The sequence below is a fragment of the Mauremys reevesii genome, linkage group 12 (assembly GCF_016161935.1).
Source record: "Mauremys reevesii isolate NIE-2019 linkage group 12, ASM1616193v1, whole genome shotgun sequence".
Taxonomy (NCBI): domain Eukaryota; kingdom Metazoa; phylum Chordata; order Testudines; family Geoemydidae; genus Mauremys; species Mauremys reevesii.
This window is the reverse complement of record NC_052634.1, coordinates 43,998,044-44,015,457: the sequence shown is the minus strand read 5'-3', so window position 1 is coordinate 44,015,457 and position 17,414 is coordinate 43,998,044. Positions and strand designations below refer to the sequence as shown.

The window sequence follows — 17,414 nt, the reverse complement described above, 5'->3', positions numbered from 1 at the left end:
CCAGAGGGAGGGGGGTCATCTGTGACAGGCTGGACCACTGACCTATTAAGTCTCAAACTTTCAGTAATTCTGTTATGAGTGCCTGTGAGTGTAATTTAAACAGCCATACTAGGCTGGACCAAAAACCCATCTAGGTCTGTGTTTTATCCTCTGACAGTAGCAAATAGCAGGTGCCCCAAAAGTTAATCAACAAGGCACGAGTGGGAGTTGAACCCAAGCTCTCCTGTTTACAAGACAGGTGCTTTGGCCAGCTAAGCCATGGTGCTTGCCTGTGGCCAAGATACTGTGTCTGCCCACACCTGACTCCCTGCCATCCCCACTGGGGCCTGAAAAGCTTTGCTTGTGTTGGATTCTGCAAAGCAGAGGAGCAGGTGAGGTTTTCCTTGCAAGCTGTGTGTGTGTGTGTGTGTGCAAGCAACCCAACACTCCCTCGCTCAGCACCTTTTGGCTGGTGCACACACTGCAATTCCACGTCTGGTGAGAAAATTGCCCTGTTTTGGTGACAAAATAAAACCACCTCGACGAGAGGCCTAGAGCTTTGTGCAGCAAACTTAAAGTGACAAATTGTCAGTGTAAATGCTGCTGGTCATTATATCACCATAACTGGTCTTCACTAGTATCCCACCATGAACTCACCTGCTCTGCATTCCTGCTACAGAGGCTGGCTCCCTTCTGTTTCATAGCTCCAGAAATTTCTGACTGCTGAGCTGTTATCTACAGCAGGATTAGGTTGATAGAACTGCATTGCCAGCCTAAGTAATGTAATTACACCAACCTAATTTTGTAGTGTAGACATGTCCAAAGAATCACACACACACCTTGGGAGCAAAACTTCATCTGCTCCTCTGCTTTACAGAAGCCAAACACAAACAACACTTGCCAGGGCCCAGTGGTGATTGGCAGAGAGTCAGGTGTGGGCAAACACAGCATTTTAAACAAGAGCAGGTACCACGGCTTAGCTGATTAAGGCCCTTGTTTTGTATACAGGAGATCCTGGGTTCAACTCCCAGTAGTGCCTTGAGGAGTGGCTTTTGGGGCACCTGGTATTGGCTACTGTCAGAAGAAAAGATTCAGAGCTAGATGGACCTATGGTTTAAATTACACTCGCAGGCACTGATAATAGAGTTACTGAAAGTTTGGGTGTTAAGAGCTGATAGGTCAGTGATCCACTCCCCTCAATGTGGTTTTACCATTTCCACTTGCTAAACTCCCTCCCAACCGCTATAAAATTACAGTGCAGACATATGGGCTTGAGCCCAACCTCTGAGGCCCCACGAGGGGTGAGGGTTTCTGAACCCAGGCTTCAGTGTGAACACAAATATCTGCACCACAGTTTTTAGCCCCTCAGCTTTAGCTCCAGGAGCCCAAGTCAGATGACCCAGGCCAGCCCTGCTGCCATCTTCATCCCAGGAGAGATGGACTCTAAGGGTACGTCTCCATTGCAATGGAAGCCCAGGTGTGGCATGCTGTGCTCAAAGCAGCACCTAGAAGCCCCATATTCACCACTCTCATATAATGATGACATGGTTTGTACAAAGTCTGCCTGGTGAGGTATCATTTCAAAAGTCTTGCTCTGTTGAACATTAATACCGTGTTGGATTGTGTGTGCTCACATTGGTTGGGAAGTTATGAAGTTTTGCTCTGTGTGCGTTACTGAGATATGTTATGAGGTTAGGAAATGCCCCCCACCAGCCTTTCAGGTGCGACAAGGGAGGAGCCAGACTTGCTGCTGGCCCATTGAAGGGATCCACACTCCCAAGGACTAGCCCAGGAACTGTGTACAATGCAGGCTTCTCCGAGATAGCACAGCGACAATGGACACTGCTTGACTCACATCTTAGCAAAGGAGCTTCCTAGCAAGTTGGAAGAAACTATGAAAGAGGGGAAGAGACATCATGACTTGGTCTCTCTCCCCCACAACTCAACAGCTGGAAACACACCTGGAGGACAAAGACTGAACTGAACTGATTCAGAAATCAGAAGAGAATAATAACAATAATACTTGCAAACCAAAGTCCCCAAACAGACTAGTATTGTTTTTTCAGCAGAAAATTTTCAGTTTGGGGAATTTTGTTTTCTCAGTCAGACCTTGCCAAGGGAAGCAGGGAGAAAATGTTGGAGTTGCCTCCTTCAGAACAGCTTGGCCTAGACACTAGCTCTGGTTCACTGCTCTGGCCTTGCTCGGGTTGAGGGTATTTTAATAATTTGGGCAGGTCCCAGGGTGTTTGGGGGAGATGATGAGGATGTTCCCTTTTGAGATAAAAACTAAGAAATACAACACTAGAGAATTTCTTTTTTTAAGAAATCTGGGATATAGACATTTTATTTAAAGCAAGGGAGTTCTGAGTTTCTGATTGCAAGAAGCAACATTGTTTGATCTGTCATTGTACCAAAGGGGGAGATGATTGTCTATAAAGGAGGGGTGAAAAGTAAGCACACCCGATGAGGATGGGATTCGAACCCATGCGTGCAGAGCACAAGGGATTAGCAGTCCATCACCTTAACCACTCGGCCACCTCATCTGAGTTGTTAGAAAAAGGACAGGAGGAGAAATCTAAGGCCAGCAGAGATAGGGACAATAAGGAGTTTTAAATACTAAGCGGAAGCAGGGGCTGAATGAGCTCCCCCCTCACATCTAGTGAGGAGCTGGGGGAAAGACTTCAGGAACAGACCGTGTTTGCACAGACACACCTACTCTGCCTAGCTATGCAGCATGATGGGGCCGCTTTCCCAAAATGACCAGTTTTGGCTGGTGGCGGGTTACAAATCACTTTAGGATTGAATGGAATGAAATGTTATTATCCTTTCTGCATGAGTGAAGGGCAGCAGAACATACCTAGTCCGTCTTGATGAAGGGGTAGGTGGATGAGGAATAGCTTTTATTTGATTGCATAGAAGTGATTGAGAACGTCACCCTAAACCAGTCATTCCCCAAACATTTCACACTGTGCCCTCTTATCCATGACTAAGGCCCCCCAGAAGCCACGGTTGAGAACCAGGGCTGGGAGTGGGGCCGTTGCTTGCTGGGGAGAGGGGTGCAGACAGGGGTAAGGGGGTCGAGGCCGAGCTAGGAGCCAGAGCCCCAGGCTGAGGGTGGGGTTGGGGAAGAGCTGGGACAGAGTGGGGCTGAGACATACACCGCACCCGGTTGAACTGTGTCCCTCTCAACGGAGCCATCCACCACGGGAACCCGGACAAGCGCTGCAGGAAGTGTGGGTACGCCATGGAGACCTTGCCCCACGTCCTGTGCAGCTGCAGGCCCCACGGCAGAGCCTGGCAGGTGCGCCACAACGCCATCCAGGACCGCCTGGTGAAGGCCATCGCCCCGCACCTGGGAGAGATCGCCATCAATCGCGCCATCCCCGGCACCGACAGCCTGCTGCGCCCGGACATCGTCGTCACTGATGAGGACCGGAAAAAGATCATCCTCATCGATGTGACGGTCCCGTTCGAGAATAGGATCACGGCCTTCCGCCAAGCCCGAGCCCGCAAACTCGAAAAGTACGCTCCCCTGGCTGACACCCTGCGAGCAAAGGGCTACGAGGTCTACACCGACGCTCTGATCGTTGGGGCCTTGGGTGCCTGGGACCCCCTTAATGAGTGCGTGCTGTGGACCTGTGGGGTGGGCCGTCGCTACGTGCGGCTCATGAGATGCCTAATGGTCTCGGACGCTATTCAGTGGTCCAGAGACATTTACACAGAGTACGTCACCGGCCACCGTCAATACCAAGAGTGAGCCGGCGTGACTCCACGCACCCACAAGGGGGAAGAGACCTGTAAACTTCCCCTGTTGGACTTTATCCCCTGAGCCCTGAACCAACCAAACTGAACTCTGCCCTGTGAGGGTCATCCTACCATCATTACCCAGTCTGCTCATTTATTCATGCCCACGACTATCCATTACCTGTTTGTATGAGTGATGTGCCCTCACTGCTTGCCGGCTGTACCTTGAACTCACCCACCGTATACCCCACACTGGGGACATGACAGACTGTGTATATGTATATGCCGTCCAATACCAAAACGCTAACATCCCCCTACAACCTGTATGTTACCCCCAATGACACAATAACTGATGCCTCAAACACTTTGTATCGTTTATTTTTAAATATTCTCTAATAAACTTTAAATCTGCTACCTCCATGGGGGCTGGCTCAGGCCCTGAGGTGCCCCCATGAATGTTCCTCTGTGTCCCCCTAGGAGTCATGCCCCACATTTTGGGGAGCACTGAACCCTACTGGCTAAGCAGGGGCTAGTGATGCCAAAGCCCAGGGAAAGGGAGAACAAGTGCAGGGGCCCCAGAACCGGATCCATGACCCCGCCACTTCTGTCTGTGGCTCCGCCCCCTTCCACCCTCGGCCCCATCCACTGTCACCTCTGTTCCACCCCTTCCCCCACTGGCCCCACCCTATCACTCCTTTGCCCCTGCCCTGCTGCAGCCCCGAGACCAGAGAAGCTCTGTGCCCTGCTGCAGTCCCCGGGCTGTAGCAGGGAGTGGGAGCTCCTCCAGCCCTGGGGCCGACATGGGGGAGACTTTTTCAGGGGGGGCCTAATTTGGCCAGGGCCCCTAGTCATGGGCCCCACTGCCCCCTTGGCGACACAAGGTTTGGGGAGGCTGAGCCCCCCCGAGCCTCCATTACGAGCCGCCCAGGCTACCACTGCTCAGTGGGTGGCCAGTCTCCCTGTGTCTCTGCTGTTCGTGCTGGGGAGCCTGGCCGGCCTTAGGGGTGGGCCCCCCCGGCAGCCGCCCAGGGCTCCAGGGGGTCAAAGGGCACCGTGTGCCGGTGCAAAGGTGCTTACTGCTCTCCCCTGCCCCCAATGCTCGTCCATGGCCCCATAAAGGGTTGTGGGGAGCAAGGAGCAACACTATGTGCCCCATGCGTCCTGGTCACTGTCCCCACCTGGGCTGGGCTGTGAGGGGAGCATCAGAAGCTGCTGCTCTCTGCCCTCCCCTGATGCAGCCCGGCTGAGGAAAGTGACCTGGATGCAGGGAGCTCGGATGATGTCGCTTCTCGCCCTGCCCCTGCAGCCCCTTGGGGTGCCCGGAGGAGCAGCATCCCAGGGAGGAGCAGGCAGCAATGCCAGCTGCTCCATGCACACAGGTCAGTGTCCCCACGTGGGTGCAGGAGGGGGTGCAGGGGTTAGGGGTGAAGGGGGTGCAGGAGCAGGGCAGTGGCTGGTGGCACAGGAGGGGAGTGCAGGAGTTAAGGGCAAAGGGGACACAGCGTAGCGGTTAGGGCACAGGAGGGGGCAGGAGTTAGGGGTGAAGGAGGCACAAGGGTTGGGAGTGCAGGAGCTAGCACTAAAGGGGGAGGGGGATTGCCCAGGGGTGATGGGGAAGTGCCAAAGTACAAGTTTTGCCCAGGGCACCAGTTCCCCTAACGCTGGTCCTTGGTCACATTTCTTGCTGGGAGAGGGAGGGGAGAGAGAAGAGGCGTTTTCTCTCTGTTTCTTTCCTCTCCATTTTCTGCTCCTTCCTTCAATTCCAGAAACCTCCCTTGTGTTTCAGACTGTGCAGTGACGCCCTCCACATGCCAGGACTCTGGTGCCTTTGGAGCAGAAAGATCCCAGGAGCTGAGGGTGAATCCAGGGGTGAGTAGCTGGCAGGAAGGAGCCCTAGCAGCTCTTCTGGGAGCGCAGGGGAGGAATGACTCCCCTTTCTCTAGATTCTCCCCGTGGGGCTCTGGGGAGCAGGGAGGGTTGTGTGATAAATTCCATCCAACTCCCCCTTTGATCCAAGCCGAGGGACGTCTCAGCTCTGCACGATCCCCTTGGCAGCACCAAACAAGGGATGTTTTCCACTGGCGAGGAGACCCCAGCCAGGGACTAAAGGCAGCCCCAGACTTTCCCTTTCTCCCTTCTGGGAAATCAAGTTCAAGTTTTTACAAGGAGCTAAGGAAGCCTCAACCCCGCATCTGAATTAATGTCACATTTCTCACTACCTGACAGAAACAAATGTCATTTCAATCCCACGTGAGTCCACTTCAGTCATTCCTCAGCTCTAGTCCTTCCCCCTCCTGCCTTAGCTTAGGGCATTGCGCCACCCGGTGGGCATTTCATTTCCCTCCTCAGTTTCACACAGAGACACAATTTCCTTTGCACAGATCCATGAACAGCAAAACCTCCCTGTATCTCTTGTCTGAGCCAGGGCATTCGAATCCATTGAAACCTTCTCTCCTGCAGTGGCGATGGTCAGACAGAGAGGACGTGACCACCTTCAGCCCTGACAGTGAGATATTCACTCTTCTCTTTCTTCAAGCTGCTGCTATTATTCCATAAAACATGAACCACAGAATAAAAAGCTGAGTTTACTCCAGGGTGAGGAAAGAAAGGAGCCACCAACTCCCTGAAAAATCTCAGTGCCCCAGAGAAAACCTGCCCGTTATTGGAATTACTGATGTGCTGGAGATATGTTGGGAAAAGGGACTGTCTGAATTGCCAAGGCAGGAAATGAACAATCTACAGCAACATCATTAACCACAGACACACTCTAGCCATGCTCCAGCCACTGGGGAAATGGGCAGGAATTCTTGCTGCTCAGCCATGGCCACACGTACAGAGCTGCACAGCAGTGAGTGTGCTGGGGAAGCTGATCTGAGCAAACCATTGGAAATGACCCTTCAGTGAGAACAGAACCAGAGTGTAGAAAAGCCTCTGTGTTAAGTGATTGTGGCTGAGGGCTTAGGGAGCTGGGCTAGGAAACCAGAGGTGTCTTTCTGTGGCAGTTTGATTCTTGCCAGCTAGGCTGTGTGGTGTCTCCATGGCTGTACTTTCAGTGTCTGATCACCCAGGGTGCCACAGGGAGCCAAGTCTAGATGTGTTCAGAGGCTAAAGACACGTCAACATTTCAAACTCCCCCGCAACATTGCTGCTGCAGCTCAGTAATGGAGATGCTCTAGGCCAGGTTTTCTCAAACTTCTTTTCACTGCAACCACCTTCTGCCAAAAAAACTTACTGCATGGCCCTGGAAAGAGGGACCAAGCCCCTCCCACACAGGGCAGGGGGGAGCCAAAGCCTGAGCTCCGCCCAAGTGGGGGAAGGGCAAAACCAGAGCTTGAGGGATTCAGCCCTGGGTGGTGGGGCTCAGACTTTTGACTTCAGCCTCAGGCCCCAACAAGTCTAATGCCAGCCGGTTTCCCTAAGCCATTGCTCAATGGGCATCTTACTAGATTGCCAGCTGCCTTTCAACTGCAGTGTGGAGACTGTGTGTGTGTGGGGGGAGAGATAACGTGTATGTTGGGGAAGAGTGAGTGTGTTGAGGTAGGTAGGAGTGGATCATTATTATCCCAATTTGAAAGAGGGAGCAACTAAGGCTGAGAAAGGAGAATTTACCTGTTTTAGGTCACACAGGCAGGCAGTGGCAGAGTTGGGAATAGGACCCAAGAGCCCTGATTTTCAAACTAACCATCGGATCTTGAATTTCCTACATTGAATGACCTGAGTAAAGTGCTCTCAGATGAGCTCCACACCAACAACAGTGCACAGTAATTATTCAGCAAGTATTTGAGGAGAACTGCAATGTTAGAGAGAATCATGAACTGCTCAGAGACCATTAATGCAGAGAAGCAGCAAAATTCATCAAAGATAGAACTGGTTCTGACTTATTTACTTGGTCTTAAAAGAGAACAACAAGGACCTGAGTCTCCTCCCTGTCAATAACCCCCTGCTCAGCCAATCAGGGTAGAGACTGAGGACGAGAAGCTGAGGGTTCTCACCAGAGAGCCCAAAGGATGGCCCAGGTCACCGGTGAGGATCACTGCCCGAGCACTATTTCAGACCCACATTTTTGGGTGGATCTCCCACAGTGGGAGCTGCAGAGCACTCCCCCGCAACACACACACACACACACACACAGCTCCTGGTGTTGGGAGGAGAACAGATGAAAGGACAAAAGAAGCAAGAGACAAAGAGAAAGGAGGGAGGGAGGAAAAGGTGAAACAAAAAGGACAAACCCTAATGACCACAGTGATTCTAAGGGACAAAATCCCAGGTGCAGAATAAAATTCTGCCTCCTTAAGCTCGTGTTTTCCATGCCTAGAATTCAACGGTCACCAGATGGATCAGACTGAACAGGTTTCAAACCTCAAGGAGGCTCTTACCTTCTAAACAGGGATGGTTGTTTTCTAGTAAAATCAGGAAAAGGGAAGGAGAAAACTCAAAAGAGGTTCCTCCTGGCGCTCACATATGTGAACCCGAATACTCTCAGTCCTCAAAGAGAGACCTGGAAAAGGAGACTTGCTGAAGCAAAGCCACAGGGGTCTCCTCTGAGGTGTCCCTGGCCCCTCACCCCTGTCCTGCCTGGCTGATGTCAGCATCTCTCTGTGAGGTCACCACCTCCCCACCACCTTTGACCAATAGTCTGAGGTCCTGCAAAAAGTCTTTGTGATGTCACTGCCACACCCCTCCCTTGCTGTGCTAATGTCCTGCCCCTGCCCAGGGACTTTGGAGGTTTGAGCTACTCCCTGTGGATCACCCCACTCAAGGAGTGTTCGTTCTAGGAAGCAAGCCGGCTAGACAGTAAAACATCAGCCGCTGCTCCCAATACTACACTCAGTTTTTCAGAAATTTGTCGACTTTATGGCCAGAAGAGACCATTAGAGCATCTAATCTGACCCCCTGCATATCACAGGCCTCCTGTATGACACAATAGCTACTTTTTGGGTAAACACATTCCAGAAAGGCATCTAGTCTTCATTAAATGACATCAGAAGATTGTGAATCCACCACTTTCCTTGGTAGCTTGTTCCTGTGGTGAATCATCTTTGCTGTTGAATATTTGTGCCTTAGTTGTAATATGAATTTGTCTGTTTTCACCGTCCAGCCATTGGGGCTTGTTATGCTTTTCTCTGCTACATTAAAGAGCCCTTTAATAGCCAATCTTTTCTCTCCAGTAAGGCCCTTCAACACTTCAATGAAGTCACCTTTCAATCTTCTTTTGATAAGCTAAACAGGTTGAGCTTGTTCAATAGCTCCCTAGAAGGCATTTTTCTCCAGCCCTCACAACATTTGGTGGCTCTTTGCTGACCCAGCTCCAATTTCACAACATCTTTTTCAAATGAGGACATCAAAACTGGAGGCTATTCCAGTATCAGTCTCACTGATGCCGTGTCATCTCCTGTGACGTTATTGACATAATCTGTAACTGTATAGCTCACCGTTGCGACCACTGTTCTATATTTGCAGCCAATATTATAGAAAGGTTGTCGTGTAAGGGGTCTATGGAGAGGTTATGATTGGCTGATTAGAATTATGCTATCTCTGGATGTGTATCATTTTTGTAGTTGACGTTATGAATATTGGCTCTATGCTGCCTGTATTTCAAACTTGTGCTCTGCTTCCGGGGAATACTCCAGCCAGACAAATTGGTGTCAATTCTGCCTAGCCTGCTTGATGGCTCATTAAGGACCATCAGCTATACAACTGGCCCACTGAGAGAAGTCAGATATGCCTTGTGACTCAGCAAGGTATGCAGGGATCTGCCCTATGGACAGAACTTTAAAGTTTTTCTATGCCACGTGCTGGATAGAGTGTCCTTGGGACAAAGAAAGCAAAAACCACATGGCAAGAGACTATAAAAGGCTGATGCCTCATCTCCATCTTGTCTTCAATCCTGCTTCATACCTCTGAAGGGACTTTGCTACAAACTGAAGCTCTGTACAAAGGACTGAATGGCCCATCCCAGCTGTGGATGGACTCCAGAGACTTGATTTCAACCTGCAGTTTATTCCATCACTGCTACAAGCCGGAACCAAAAACTTTGCCATTACTGGATGTGAAGGGTTCAAATCCATGTGCAGTTTATATAACAACCTGATCTATGGATTGTGCCAGCTCTTTTCCAGAGCCAAAGTCCAGAGTATGGTCAAGGGACCAGAGGCCTAGCAAATAGTGATCAGCTAAGAGAAAGCTGGGGTAAACAGAAAGCCTTGCTTGCTAAGATAGGCCTGGTCAGCAAATTGCCAGGTGTTGGAGCTAAGAAGTAAATAATTGTGTCTTATTCAGAGTTGCAAATTGAGCAAAGAATCCCTTTTCCTTTTCTGTTAATCTCTTCTGTAGAGAGACGTTCTTCCCACAGATCCAATCTTGAGTTTATGAGAAGTAGGCACATGTCGGTATAAGATATGGCATCTTTCCACTTCCCTCCCAAGAGACCAATGCCTTGCCTTTAGACACACAGAAAACAATCTTTATTGCCATATGCTTTCACTGGTTCTTTGCTTTAACCCCTAGGAATGTACCTGTTGGACAATCAAAAGAGTTGCTCCTTTCCTATGGACCTCAAATCAGAATTCAACATAGATATTTTATACTACTCACATTTTATCAAATTATTCATTAAATGTTAACTTGCTAACTTGAGACCATGGGTGGAGACATTATGTAACCTGTTAGCCATTGGCTACTGTGCTATCTTGTCTTGGTGCAGAACCTATCCTGGGGTGTTGAATTGCCTACCCCGTCACTTTACCCTGCCCATGGAAAATCTATATATTCTATTGTAATCAATTGACTGACAGTGTCTCTGAGCCTAATACGCAAGGTGACACTCCGCCAGCGCTGTGTGTAATAAACTCCTATTCTTGACCTCTACACTGTGTAGATTATGTCCTTCACAGACACCTGCTGAATAAAGAGGAGATTCAGCATGCAGCACCCAGTGGTGCCTGGCTGAATGCATCTCCTCTCCCTGCAGCTTGGTGATCTTTTGAGGAAATGAAGAAGACTGCCTCTGCCTAGCTGTACATTGCTTGCAAAAGAAACAGGTCTTTTTGGTGACAAGTGTTGAAAGGAGCCATTAGACGAATGTGGAGACAAGAAAACATCCCCTAACTGAACTTGCATCTGTGGATGCTGAAGCCACAACACAGAGTGCTAAACGCTATATGACCATGGCTGGTGTCAGAAGAGTCTCTACCAAAGCCTTTTTCCACCAGCAGGGGCCTCTCTGTGCACAGAACTCCTGGTAGTGTGATGGCTGCAGGCAGTGGAGAACTCTATTTTGGCATCTTTGTCGATGAACATCTGCAGTGGCTGTTAAAAGGCCTCTGGATAGTGGTCTTTGGGAAGAGCTGGCTGAAGAACCTTCCTAGTAACCAGGAAATCCTGGCTTGGCCTGACAGTTCTTCCTTGCTGAACCTAATGTCTCTGTTGGCTCCTTTTTTGTATCTCTTTTCATAAAAAGAAAAGACCTGTCAGCAGAATCCTTCTAAGTAGTGGTTCAAGACAGAGAGAGCCTTCCTCGCGGCTAAGTCTTGGTGCCATGGGACATGCCTCACTGCAGTGCCTCCTGTTGGCTGTCCTGACAATTAGCTCTGGTCCCCTGGTGCGCCTTCATCTAGTGGCGTCTGGCTGCCATCTGTTCTATCATTAGGACCCATGTCGCTCTCAGGACTTCAAAGTCCTCTTATGGACACTGCCCTCTGTCTGTGCCCCACTCAGGTCTCGCCCCCCTTCCAGGGGGCAGCCGTCCTCTACCCAGACACTTGCCTCAGTGGCCAGCTGCAGTCCAGGGTGTAGCCACCTGTGTCAGCAGCGACTGAGGCAAAAGGGGTGTACCTCCAACCCCTGCCATCTGTTTCTCAGGACCACTTCCCCACAGACCTAGCACCTTCCTCCGCCTTTGTATCAGGGCCTCAGTCTGGCAGTAGTCGGCCAGGAGGTCACTCATGCTCCCCTTACCCACCCAGCACTACTCTGATCATGGTGCCCTTCCTTCAGGGCAGCCAATCCTCCTTCCTCAGATTCCAAGGAGTGACTGACTCTTGCTGTGCTGAGCAGCCCTTTATATATGGGCTGCTCCAGCAAGCCTTCTCCTGATTGGCTCTCCCAATAAGCCCTTTCCTGATAGGCTGGGTTCTGTACAGCCTCTGCAAGGCTGCCTTAATCTTTCTTCTGCTTGTTTGGGGCAGCCACCCCACCACACTTGGAAAGCAACAAATGAGAAATCTAGAGCTGAAGGAAAGGTTACCATGACTCAGAACTGAGCCGAGGTTGCTGCGACTGAAACACAGATCACTAACCACTATGTGATCACAGTGGCTGGTGGGAGAAGTACATGTTAGAAGCCCTCTGTCAACTCAGCTGTGGCTTGCTGTGCACGGAGAGCCAGACACCTCAAGGTCTGCAAGTCTTGAGGGAAATGGGGAACGTCTGTACTTTGGAATTTGCAGGTGTTATCCTGAACCATCAAATGGAACAGTTGTAAACCCTTTTGCAAGGCAGGCACCATGGCTTAGCTGGCTAAAGCACCTGTCTAGTAAACAGGAGATCCTGGGTTCAACTCCCAGTGGTGCCTTGTTGCATGGCTTTTGTCTCCTCTGCTCACATTTTCCTGTGTCTTTCTAGGAAACAGAAGAGACCTCCCTTGGTATCCAAGTAATTGCTTGCTAAGGAAAAGGCTTCTTTGGAGAGAAGCATTGGAAAGAATCAAATCACAAGCCTGGAGTTGATGAAAAGGCTGCTGTGACTGGCATTGGCATGGCGGTTGCTTCGACTGCAATTGCTGCAACACGAGAGCCTGTGCCACACGTCCTTGTGATTTGCTGGGGATGTCCACACACAGAGGTCATGTCACCTTCCTTTTGATTGTCAGTGATGAGAAATGGAGCAGCTGGGAGAAAAGTCCCAGAGAGCAGCACTGTGGCTAAGCTGGGCCAGGCACCTGCCAGGTAAAGTGGAGGTTAGGGATGCAGCACCCAGTGGTGCCTTGCCAAATGTGTCTGCTCTTCCCACCTTTTGGTCAATCTTTTGAGGAAGCAGAGAAGATGCCTTTGCCTTGCAGTGCAGATGCTTCCAAAAGAAACTAGTCATTTTTTCTGAAAGTGTCGGAAGGAGGCACCTAAGAAACATGGAGACAAGGAAAAGGTCATCGTAACTCAACTTGCATCCATGGCTCTTGAGGCCACAACGCAGAACACTGAGCACTGTACGACCACAGCTGGTGACAGAAGGGGCTTTTCCAAAGGCATTTTCCACTAGCAGGGTCCTCTCTGTGTGCAGAATTCCTCATCGTTTGATGTCTGCAGGCCCTGGAGATCACCCAGGCTTCAGTGTGAACACAAATATCTGCACCACAGTTTTTAGCCCCTCAGCTTTAGCTCCATGAGCCCAAGTCAGATGACCCAGGCCAGCCTTGCTGCCATATTTATCCCAGGAGAGATGGACTCTAAGGGTACGTCTCCATTGCAATGGAAGCCCAGGTGTGGCACACTCTACTCAAAGCAGCGCCTTGGAAGCCCCATATTCACCACTCTCATATAATGATGACACGGTTTGTACAAAGTCTGCCTTGTGAGGTATCATTTCAAAAATCTTGATCTGTTGTACATTAATATCATGTTGGATTGTGTGTGCTCGCATTGGTTGAGAAGTTATGAAGTTCTGCTTGGTGTGTGTTACTGAGATATGTTATGAGGTGGGGAAATGCCCCCCACCAGACTTTCAGGTGCGACAAGGGAGGAGCCGGACCTGCTGCTGGCCCATTGAAGGGATCCACACTCCCAAGGACCATCCCAGGAACCGTGTACAATGCAGGCTTCTCCGAGATAGCACAGCGACAATGGACACAGCTTGACTCACATTGTAGCAAAGGAGCTTCCTAGCAAGTTGGAAGACACTATGAAAGGGGGGTAGAGACATTATGAATTGGCCTCTCTCCCCCACAACTCAATATCTGTAAACACATCTGGAGGACAAACACTGAACTGAGATAAATCAGAAGAGAATAATAATAATAATAATAATAATACATTCATATCAAAGTCCCCAACCAGACTAGTATTGGTGTTTCAGCAGAAAATTTTCAGTTTGGGGAATTTTGTTTTCTCAGTCAGACCTTGCCAAGGGAAGCAGGGAGAAAATGTTTGAGTTCCCTCCTTCAGAACAGCTTGGCCTAGACACTAGCTCTGGTTCACTGTTCTGGCCTTGCTCAGGATGGGGGTATTTTAATTATTTCGGCAGGTCCCAGGGTGTTTGGGGGAGATGATGAGGATGTTACCTTTTGAGATAAAAACTAAGAAATACAGGACTAGAGAATTCTTTTTTTTAAGAAACCTGGGATTTAGACATTTAATTTAAAGCAAGGGAGTTCTGAGTTCCTGAGAAGGTTTTTGTTTGCAAGAAGCAACACTGTTGGCTCTCTTATTGTACCAATGGGGGAGATGGTTGTCTATAAAGGAGGGATGAAGACTAAATGTGTCTGATGAGGATGGGATTCGAACCCATGCGTGCAGAGCACAATGGATTAGCAGTCCATCACCTTAACCACTCAGCCACCTCATCAGAACTGCTGAAACTTGAACAGGAGGAGAAATCTAAGGCCAGCAGAGATAGGGACAATAAGGAGTTTTGAAACACTAAGTGGATGCAGGGGCTGAATGAGCTCCCCCCTCACATCTAGTGAGGAGCTGGGGGAAAGACTTCAGGAACAGACCGTGTTTGCATAGACACACCTACTCTGCCTAGCTATGCAGCATGATGGGGCCACTTTCCCAAAATGACCAGTTTTGGCTGGTGGTGGGTTACAAATCACTTTAGGATTGAGTGGAATGAAATGTTATTATCCTTCCTGCATGAGTGAAGGGCAGCAGAACATACCTAGTCGGTCCTGATGGAGGGGTAGGTGGGTGAGGAATAGCTTTTATTGGACTGCATAGAAGCAATTGAGGACGTCACCCTAAACCAGGGGTCCCCAAACTTTTCACACTGTGCCCTCTTAGCCATGGCTAAGGCCCCCCGGAAGCTGCGGTCGAGAACCAGGGCTGGGAGTGGGGCTGTGGCTTGCTGGGGAGAGGGGTGCAGACACAGGTAAGGGGGTCGCGGCTGGGCCGGGGGCTCAGGCTCAGGCTGAGGGTAGGGTGGGCGAAGAGCTGGGACAGAGTGGGGCTGAGTGGGGCTCCCTCCCTGCCCTCCATGGGGGCTGGCTCAACCCTGAGGTGCCCCCATGAACATTCCTCTGAGCCCCCCTAGGAGGCATGTCCCACATTTTGGGAATCACTCCCCTAAACTGACCCTTAGTCACCAAGCAGGGGCTAGTGATGCCAAAGCCCAGGGACAGGGAGCTTTGCCAGAGTGGAGCCTGCAGGTCACATGCTGGGGCCTGACCCAGGCTCAGTGCTCTGGAACAGCTCTGAACCAAACCCAGGCAGAGCCCTCATCAGTGTGACACCGCCCAGGGGACGCTGTCACTGGGGGAAACCTCCTTGCCTGCAGCACCTCCTGGGACAGACCTTGGACCTTTCAGCCCCCCTGTTCCATGCCAGGAGCTTCCTGTAGTGAGTCACCTTAGCAGGACACCGGGGAAAGCCTTACACCCCCCCCACCCGCAAAGGAGTCCTGCACCCCCAACTTCCACAATCACCAGTGACTCTCAGCCAGCGCTGTAAAACAGAAGGTTTATTAGTGGTCTGGAATCCAGCCTGGGAAAGTTCTGTGTTAGCACAGGAAGCAGGAAGATTCAGCAACGTCCATCTTGGGGGGACCCAGAACTCAGAGCCTGGGCTCTCCCGTCGAGTCCCCAACCCAGCAGACTCCTTGCTTCCAACAGCCCAACTCAGCCAGGTCCTTTCCCCTCTTCTGTCCTTTGTTCTGTTTCCCCGGTAACCTGCTCACCTGGCCTCCACCTCGTTCTTTGTTCTCCAACTCATCCCAGCCAGCTGGTGTCTTGCAGCAGGTGCGCCCCGGCCAGCAGTTGCTAGGAGACAGAATTTGTGGCCATTGTCTGGGCCCAGGCAGCTGGACAGCAGCCACACCTGCCCTTTGGGGGTCTCCGCAGAGTAAACACCCTTGTCCCAGCACCGAGATCAGTGGTCCCAAAACTTTTTGAGGGTCAGGCCCCCCCTTACCCTTGTCCGTGCCCCCATGAGCCACACCTGGGAATGGGGCCACAGCTGTGGGGGAAGGGATGCAGACAGGGGTAAGGGGGCTGAGGCAGGGGCCAGAGCTGGGGGTGGGGGCAGAGACCGGCAGCAGAGCCACAGGTGTAGGGCTGGGAGTGGAGCCCTGGGAGCCAGGCCAGCAGCCAGGGCCAGCAGCTGGGGCTACAGCCAGGAGCGGAGTTGGAGGGTGCTCCCTCCCCACACACTCTGGGGGCTGGCCTGGGCCCCAGCTCCATTCCCCTGAGTGTTACTTCATTCCACCTGGCGGGATGCACCCTGCGTTTTGAACCTCTGACCTAGATAATCATGCAACAACTAGGGGAAACTGAGGTACACACAATATGCAAAACGTTCTGAAAATTCCCACTTCATCACAGGGGTGTCAGTGGGGTCTGAGCTAGGCAGCAGCACAGGAAAGTGGGGAGGTTTCCCTTTGGAAAAATTAAACTGCAAAACATCCCCCTGTGTTCCCGCAAAAGCCTCTCATTCATCCCTTAACCCCTCCCCATGAAAATCTCCACCCCTGCCCTGGCCCACAGAGACCCCCTCACTCCAATGCAGATTTTTAACTTTTCTTATTTTTCCTTGGCCTTGTGCAAACATTGTTCCCATCAAAATCATCAAAGGCTTTTACAATGAGAATGAGAAAACAAACTAAATCAAACCCAAAGAAACCGCTATCGACCTCCCCGCCACAGACAGTTTGGGTCTGAATTTTTCTACTGAAACGTTGAGACAATAAGACTCTCACTGCTATTGTCCAGAAACAAACCTAAACCTCCCATGCAGTACCTGGGGCATCTGTGTCTGACCCATCAAGGCTTCAGCTCCTTTGGGGAGATTTCCAGCTGCCCAATCCTGCTGCTATTCCAGGGGAGCAATTCCTGACTCCTGTCAGCATTTATCTCAGCCCCGTTCTGTGCATCACAGGTTTCTCTAGGAAAGGGCAGTGAATGGTTCTAGGGTCCAGTGATCCTCATTCAAATCAAGCTAGAACCTGAGACTCCTTCCCCTTCCCCAGGCTGTGGGCGGGGAGACATTTCTAAGATCTCTCGGAGCTATAGCACGTGGCTAAGGAGAGAGAAAAAGCCTCATATCCCCCTCTGCTCTGGGTGCTGGGTTTAGTCCTGCAGCCTCTGCCCCCCACCTAGTGCCCTAAGGCTCATCCCTGACCCTTGCTGCTGCTCCTTGCTATAGACTGTGAGAGGAGCGGAGGCAGCGCAGGAGCCTTCTGGGGATGCAGATCCGAGGCTTTGGGGAGACACATTGTCTGAGACATCAGAGTGCTGCAAACCCTGCAGCCACCCCCTCAATCCGGGGCCTGTTCCAGCCCTGAGTCCGGGCTGCCGCGATCCCTCCCCCAGAGCAGGTGCCCACAGATAACAGCCTGGAAATAGGCATGTGAGACTAACTCCTGCTCTCCCTGACAGGGCCTCCCCTAGACCAAGTGGTGTCCCAGGCAAGAAGTGTCTTCAGTGCCCCCCAGCCCCACCCCAGCTCCATATGTTAAACCATTGAAGACCTTATTTTTGTTGCATT

The 17,414-nt window shown here is 51.0% G+C and overlaps 1 protein-coding gene and 3 non-coding genes across 4 annotated transcripts in view; 1 reads left to right on the top strand and 3 right to left on the bottom strand.

Moving 5' to 3' along the window:
• Nucleotides 1-17,414, bottom strand: part of LOC120375429 (zinc finger protein 551-like) — a gene marked incomplete at both ends in the record, with an annotated part of 536,130 nt that overhangs the window by 224,835 nt on the left and 293,881 nt on the right. The window lies entirely within an intron of this gene.
• Nucleotides 2,441-2,522, bottom strand: TRNAS-GCU. The gene has a single exon. It is a non-coding gene; the product is annotated as a tRNA-Ser (tRNA).
• TRNAT-AGU lies at nt 12,222-12,295 on the top strand. Its single transcript has one exon. It is a non-coding gene; the product is annotated as a tRNA-Thr (tRNA).
• On the bottom strand, nt 14,199-14,280 carry TRNAS-GCU. The gene has a single exon. It is a non-coding gene; the product is annotated as a tRNA-Ser (tRNA).